This window comes from Onychostoma macrolepis, chromosome 05, assembly GCF_012432095.1.
Source record: "Onychostoma macrolepis isolate SWU-2019 chromosome 05, ASM1243209v1, whole genome shotgun sequence".
Taxonomy (NCBI): domain Eukaryota; kingdom Metazoa; phylum Chordata; class Actinopteri; order Cypriniformes; family Cyprinidae; genus Onychostoma; species Onychostoma macrolepis.
In genome coordinates, this window is record NC_081159.1 from 7156857 (window position 1) to 7165789 (window position 8933).

The window sequence follows — 8933 nt, forward strand, 5'->3', positions numbered from 1 at the left end:
AACAGAAAACATCCCATATGATTTCTGGCCAAAGTATTTTTCAGATATATGCTAAATACAGTATGTCACAACCAGTGCAGCTTAAAGAAATATATTTTTCATTTTTTTTCTTTTTTTTCTTTTTCTTTTTTTAATGTATAGATTAAACCTTAAACCTTCCAATGCCAAAACATGAATATAAAATGTACATATTTATTCTAAAAATACATTTTGGGTCAATTTTAGCTTTTCTGAAAGCAACTGGACAAAAAATACATAAAAGAAATAGAAGCAACTAAAACCTTTAATATTTAATTATACATACCAAAAATTATTCAGACACCAGATATAATTTTTTTATATTTTTTTTACTAGTGCGTGCAGGACACTATAGTTCATTTATGTAAGTGATGATAGCAAAATAAAGTAAACTGTGACATATTATACACAAAAATTCTTCATACAGTGAACTACCAGTAAAATTGATTGAAATTTGGGACCAAAAATTATTCAGACACTTTGACCTGTCCATGTTTTGCTTAAGTGTTTTTCTTTAATTGCTAATTGCAAAGTTTTTACACCACAGACTGAACAAAATTAAGCATTGCTTGGTAACTGGTTGACCTAAATTGGTATTATCTAATTGTGTACTTAAATTTAACAGTTGACAGCTATTCAACCTAATTAATTTGTGAGACCGTCTACAGAAGGATGGCATTATCAAGATGAATTTGTTCTGACCAAGTTTAACTCTGAGTTCTTATCATATTTTATTACCATTTTCTAAACTATATAGAATAAACTGTGATAGTGTGAGACATGTTGAAGGTGTCTGAATACATTTTGGTTTGACTGTATATGCACACACATCCCTTTGTTTCACTATAGTGTCTATCAGGTTAATGATGTTTAATTTCTATCCCCTAATCCAACCCCTAAACCTTCCCCTCACAGAAAGCTGTGTAAAACACTAAATAAATAAATGTTTTTTAAATAAAAACATGTTTTGTCCGATTTATAAGCCTTTTCAGATAGTGAGGACCAGTAATAGGGACCATCTGGCCCTCAGAAGTATAGTCAACATTTGAAGTGGATCAAAACCTTTCATCAAAGTTGTCCTAAAACCTAAAACCAAAATGTGTTTTTTTGATCCACTTCAAATGTTGACTACTATACACCGGCTGTGTCTGCAGATGTGTTTCATGGACACTTTCTGATATGCAAATGAGTATATTTTATTAAAATTTTCACAGTTGGTAATAAAGTAAACATTTCATTAAAAAAAGAGAACCTAAAATTTTGCTCCAACTCATTGTTCAGTAAGATGCATGTAACATGCAGTAGGATCTTGAGCGATTTCATCAGGTGCTCGGTGTCAGCAGCAGGTTTGCAATAGCTCTGTTCCACTTTTTCACATTTAAACATTTTATGAAAGGTTCATAACAAAAGCCTGTGGCATCAACAAATTGAAAAAAGTGACATAATTGCCACTTTATTCTGGCCAAATGCATGGTGTATCATAGGCACTTTCGATTGTTTTAATAAAAAACAGAAAAAGGTTTTATTACACAGATGGTGTTTTTGTGAGGCCAAGGAAAATATTTTTTATATGAATTGTTTTTTTGCCATCTTACACAATAGCTGAAATTGTCTCGTTACTTACATCTTTGGCTTCATCTTTGAATCCTTTGATGAGCAGGTCTTGAAGGACACTCTGACTGTGCCTGCAGATGCCCTTCATGGAATCTTTCTGATATGTTTCCATCCTTGCTCACTCTTAAACACAAATAAGGGTCATTTTGTTTTAAAAAATACCCGTTCAACTCCTGTACAATAAGATGCATGTGACATGCAACAGAGTCTTGAGCTTTTTCATCAGGTGCTCAGTGTCAGCAGCAGATGGCAGGAAAACAGCCAAGGCTCAGACACACGATTAAATAATGCATGAACACCTAGAATGCCTGATGAAAACTGTACATGTGTTTTAGAGAGATAACAGTCATCTGCCTAGAAGGACACTTACATCTTTGTAACTGTTGATTCACTTCTGGAATTGTATACTGTTGTTGATGCATATTACTTAAAATTCTTGATTATTTGAAAAAATAGCTTTACTGTACTGAATTTTAATAGAAAGACATTAGATTTGAAGATTTGTATGGAAAAATAGGCAACAGTCATCCATCTCAAACAAATTCATTGATACAGCGTAAATTTTTCAGACCACAAAACACAACCAAGTACATATATTTCAAGACATCTAGATTATGATTACGTGCTTAGTTTTCTTTCTTTCTTTCTTTCTTTCTTTTTTTTTTTTTTAAAGTTTGTAAACTTACCAGGCTTTTCTTCACAGCTTCATCTGGGTAAAGCAGCGATATAGTGGTTTTACCTGTTGTTGCTGTCTCTGTCGTCAAGGAGTCATCTGATACCTGGATGGCTTTGACGCCCAGGTCTTACACTCTACACTAGCATCTCATGCATGTTTAATTGGCCGTCTTCAACAAGAGCCATATGCAGGACAGAGAGGAAGGTGTGCTGCGTTTCAGGTGTTGCTTTGTTTGTCAAGGCCTGTGGTGGCGATAAATAAAAAAAAAAGTGACATAATTACTCATTTCAGCCAAACACCTGGTGTACTATTCGAGGCATTTGTGACTGTTTTAATCAAATGCAAATTAAAATTTTATTGCTCAGATGTTTTTTTTGAAGCTGAGGAAACTTGGAATTGAATTCTCAGTTACTTTTTGTTTAGCTGATTTTCATAGAATTCCTGAGGATACACAAATGAGGCAACTGTTGGCACATATTAATAGTATCAAGCAGTATTGTCAACTGTTTTGGCTCCAAGGCCCCCCTTTGTTCACAATAGTTTTCAAAGACCCCATGACTCTCGAGTTGTTTTACTGAATAGCACTGAACATTATTTCAATAGTGAGGGGACAGAAATATCAAATGTTTTATTTATTTACTTATTTTTTCTTATACCTTCGATTGTCTAAAAAATAAAATACACTGTGCTGGACAATGACCAATAATTTGTATTCTATCATTTTTTCCCTTATGTTAATTTTATGATTTATGGTTTACATACTACAAACAATTTTTTTCACAGAATAAGGCAGAACATATACAGGTGCATCTCAATAAATTAGAATCTCGTGGAAAAGTTCATTTATTTCAGTAATTCAACTGAAATTGTGAAACTCGCATATTAAATTAATTCAGTGCACACAGACTGAAGTAGTTTAAGTCTTTGGTTCTTTTAATTGTGATGATTTTGGCTCACATTTAACAAAAACCCACCAATTCACTATCTCAACAAATTAGAATACTTTATAAGACCAATAAAAAAAAAATACATTTTTAGTGAATTGTTGGCCTTCTGGAAAGTATGTTCATTTACTGTATATGTGCTCAATACTTGGTAGGGGCTCCTTTTGCTTTAATTACTGCCTCAATTCGGCGTGGCATGGAGGTGATCAGTTTGTGGCACTGCTGAGGTGGTATGGAAGCCCAGGTTGCTTTGATAGCAGCCTTCAGGTCATCTGCATTGTTGGGTCTGGTGTCTCTCATCTTCCTCTTGACAATACCCCATAGATTCTCTATGGGGTTCAGGTCTGGTGAGTTTGCTGGCCAATCAAGCACAGTAACACTATGGTCATTGAACCAGCTTTTGGTACCTTTGGCAGTGTGGGCAGGTGCCAAGTCCTGCTGGAAAATGAAATCAGCATCTCCATAAAGCTTGTCTGCAGAAGGAAGCATGAAGTGCTCTAAAATTTCCTGGTAGATGGCTGCGTTGACTGTGGACTGTGGATTGTGGAAAACACAGTGGACCAACACCAGCAGATGACATGGCAGCCCAAATCATCACTGACTGTGGAAACTTCACACTGGACTTCAAGCAACATGGATTCTGTGCCTCTCCACTCTTCCTCCAGACTCTGGGACCTTGATTTGAAAAATGCAATGCAAAATGCAAAATTTACTTTCATCTGAAAAGAGGACTTTGGACCACTGAGCAACAGTCCAGTTCTTTTTCTCCACAGCCCAGGTAAGACGCTTCTGACGTTGTCTCTGGTTCAGAAGTGGCTTGGTAGCCCTTTTCCTGAAGACGTCTGAGCGTGGTGACTCTTGATGCACTGACTCCAGCTTCAGTCCACTCCTTGTGAAGCCCTCACAAGTGTTTGAATCAGCTTTGCTTGACAGTATTCTCAAGTTTGCAGTCATCCCTGTTGCTTGTGCACCTTTTCCTACCCAAATTCTTCCTTCCAGTCAACTTTGCAGTTAATATGCTTTGATACAGCACTCTGTAAACGGTCACACCTTTCAGTAATGACCCTCTGTGACTTACCCTCTTTGTGGAGGGCGTCAATATTCATCTTCTGGATCATTGCCAAGTCAGCAGTCTTCTCCATTATTGTGGTTTCAAAGAACAAGAAATACCCGGAATTTATACTGTAGGGATGGTCATTAATTGAAACTCAAATGTAAATATTCTAATATTTTGAGATACTGATTTTTGACGTTCATGAACTGTAAGCTCTAATCATCAAAATTAAAACAAAAAAACTTTTGAAATGTTTTACTTTACATGCAATGAATCTAAAATATATGAAAGTTTCACTTTTTGAAATAACTTACAAGAAAAATGAACTTTTTCACCACATTCTAATTTATTGAGATGCACCTGTATGTGACCCTGGACCACAAAACCAGTCTTAAGTCTCTGGGGTATATTTGTAGCAATAGCCAAAAATACATTATATGGGTCAAAATTATGGATTTTTCTTTTATGCCAAAAATCATTACGATATTAAGTAAAGATCATGTTCCATGAAGATATTTTGTAAATTTCTTACCGTAAATATATAAAAACTTGATTTTTGATTAGTAATATGCATTGCTAAGAACTTCATTTGGACAACTTTAAAGGCAATTTCCTCTGTATTTAGATTTTTTTGCACCCTCAGATTCCAGATTTTCAAATATTTGTATCTCAGCCAAATGTTGTCCGATCCTAACAAACCATACATCAATGGAAAGATTATGTATAAATCTCAATTTTGAAAAATGCACTTAAGACTGGTTTTGTGGTCCAGGGTCACATATTTTATAGTTTCTATACTACATATGTCAGTTAGTACTGCATTATTTATACTTTATTTATTTATTACCTGGAGATGACTTGAAAAACACACATAAACCATATATTGTCACAATTATGTGTTTATTGTTTTCATGTTTCATCAGTCAAAATGTTTATGCTTGTTATTCAGCTGCACTACAGCAATAGTTGGATGTCTTTGTCCATATTGGGGATTTCCTGGCATATCGAGATGGGTCTGGTTCCATACCATGGGCGAGTGGAGCTCCACTCTTGAACAGGAAATACGTCACCTTCACTCTGTGTTGCCAAGTCTGCGGTTTTCCCTCTGATTTAAAAAAAAAAAAAAAATGTTTTATTGATGCCAAAACACTTAACAAGCACATAACCACAACAACCCCAAAAACAATAGAGGACAAAATACAAAAAATAACACAATACAAGATAGAAAGTAAAATAAATAAATAAACTAAAAGACAACAAATAAATAACATAAACCAAAGGGGGGAAATTATACAAGGTTAAACATTGAAAGCAATTTTTGACTTTTGATTGATTTGTTTTTTGATTGTTTGTTTTTTATGCCCATTAAAGACAAAACTTAAGAATTATAGTCAACCAGAGAAATTGACAGTACTCGGTTCTTACCCAAAAATTTACACTTGTGAATAAAACATTTGCCAAGTATAATAAAAAGATTAACAATATATTGAATACAGGAGTTAGAGTTATAATAAAAGAAAATACTATCAAAAGTGTTGATACATATTCTAACATTTGTTTTATCTGAGAGATAGGTACATAACTCATTCCCCAAAAAATTAACATAAACACATTTACAAAAAAGATGTACAATGGTATCTTCTATATAACAGAAAGTACTTTTTTCCCCAATATTTTGCATATACTTATTAATTACACTATTACAAGGGTAGCATCTATGTAATATTTTAAATGTGACTTCTTTTATTTTGTTTATTAATAAATATTTGTGCGGAAGAGACCAAGCAACATTCCAATTAACTTTGTACAAAGCCATCCATTTAAAAGAAGACGCTGGAATAGATTTTCTGTTGATATGATTTCGAACAAAGCGGTTACTGAATTTGTCCTCAACAATCAAAATCCCTTCTACTGAAATAGAATTGTTAGGCCTATATATAGAAACAGGATTAAAGGTATGCTCTCCTTTCAATAGAGTTTTTATACCACTAGGAATGGCATTAAATACAATGTTATATTCTTTTAACGAAGCCCCAAAATCAAATTTCCTGGAAAATTCTGAAAAGGAATATAGCTGACCATTGTCATCTATCAACTGATTTTTTTTTCCCTCGGAATTGGGCTACTTTAAAATATATTGCCGCGGAGTGAAGCAAAACCAATAACGTGATATTTAGTCCCTGCAATGCGATTTTTACCAGGGGACTCCCTTCGAAATGCCATTGGGCTGGTTTTGGGCTTTTTATTTTTTTTAATTCAAAGAACAATAACATACAATATTTCATCAAGAAATAACATCAAAAAAGAAAAGGAAAATAAAAAGGAAAAGGAAAAGGATTGAAAAATAAATTACAACAAATAGGAGCTGCCTGGGGAGGTATAAAAGTTTTAAACAAAGACACAAGATATACATAGGCCTTATATACATACACGTATACATATATCAAAATCAAATAAATATATTATAAAGTTCACAAGCTTTCAAAGTTCTTACAGCTTTCTTATTCAAAGAATCTCTTATACTGTCAATATGTATATGTATATATATATTTCAGTCAACAGAACCATACAATTGGGTTTCTTATTAGTAAATTTACACTTATGAACGTGAAATTTGGTCGGCAGTATAAGTAAACTAATTAAGTAAAAATACTTTTCCTAGTCAGAATAGTCAGTAAAGCCAAAGAGTGCATTTTTCATAGGCGTGAAAAAGGTCTTAAACACTAAATATTTTTAACGGGTAATTTTTTTAACTTTACACCATAGTGTAACTGAATATACAGTGCCAAAATAAGTGAAAGTGCAAGTGCAGTTTCCTCATATTCATTGCTGAAAATACAATTTCCATTTGTTTGTTTTTTGTTTTTGTTTTTGTAAATGATTTGCTGGATAAAATCTATGAATGAGCTCATAAGAAACTTCTTTAATCTTATTTCTAAGATAATATTTCTGCAGTAACAACCACACTTTTGACCAACCACAACCACAATCTTGAGGGAACCAGTGGAGAATTACAACTAAAATACTCTATTCTCAGGGAAAGCAAGAACTGAAATCTATTCTAAACCTATTCTAAATCTATTATTATATCACTTATATGTTATTGTCTTGTTGTACACACTATTTTATTATCACTACTACAATTTGTACTATACTTTTTAAATATCACATATCACTTTTACTATGTTTACTATATTACTATATTTATTATCAGTGCATAAAGTTTTACCACTGTAAGTTTTACTGGATCCATAAAGGATTATCAGTTATATTTCTTATTGTTTGTTGTGGAGTTTATCTGTATCCATAGAGTGCTATGAAAATATAGAAAGCAGACCACCAGTGTGTAAATTTTTGATTTGTATTTATTGATTTTATTCCATTTTATCAATTATGGTCAATTATTAGTACTTAAATATGTATTTGTATTCCATATTTCAAAGGGAATGATGTGCTCTGACCTGAAGCACAAGACAAGCTAAAATGTTGGGGTTGTTTGTAGGCTGCATACGCCATCAAGCCTGGTTTATTTCAGTTAACTGAGCATTACATTTGCGAGTTAAAAGCATGTTACAACAATTTACACCTAACTAAGAATAATGGTCAAATTTAGAACTGTTAGGCCTATATATAGAAACAGGATTAAAGGTATGCTCTCCTTTCAATAGAGTTTTTATACCACTAGGAATGGCATTAAATACAATGTTATATTCTTTTAACGAAGCCCCAAAATCAAATTTCCTGGAAAATTCTGAAAAGGAATATAGCTGACCATTGTCATCTATCAACTGATTTTTTTTCCCTCGAATTGGGCTACTTTAAAATATATTGCATGAGTGAAGCAAAACCAATAACGTGATATTTAGTCCCTGCAATGCGATTTTTACCAGGGACTCCTTCAAATGCCATTGGGCTGGTTTTGGGCTTTTTATTTTTTAATTCAAAGAACAATAACATACAATATTTCATCAAGAAATAACATCAAAAAGAAAAGGAAAATAAAAAGGAAAAGGAAAAGGATTGAAAAATAAATTACAACAAATAGGAGCTGCCTGGGGAGGTATAAAAGTTTTAAACAAAGACACAAGATATACATAGGCCTTATATACATACACGTATACATATATCAAAATCAAATAAATATATTATAAAGTTCACAAGCTTTCAAAGTTCTTACAGCTTTCTTATTCAAAGAATCTCTTATACTGTCAATATGTATATGTATATATATATTTCAGTCAACAGAACCATACAATTGGGTTTCTTATTAGTAAATTTACACTTATGAACGTGAAATTTGGTCGGCAGTATAAGTAAACTAATTAAGTAAAAATACTTTTCCTAGTCAGAATAGTCAGTAAAGCCAAAGAGTGCATTTTTCATAGGCGTGAAAAGGTCTTAAACACTAAATATTTTTAACGGGTAATTTTTTAACTTTACACCATAGTGTAACTGAATATACAGTGCCAAAATAAGTGAAAGTGCAAGTGCAGTTTCCTCATATTCATTGCTGAAAATACAATTTCCATTTGTTTGTTTTTTGTTTTTGTTTTTGTAAATGATTTGCTGGATAAAATCTATGAATGAGCTCATAAGAAACTTCTTTAATCTTATTTCTAAGATAATA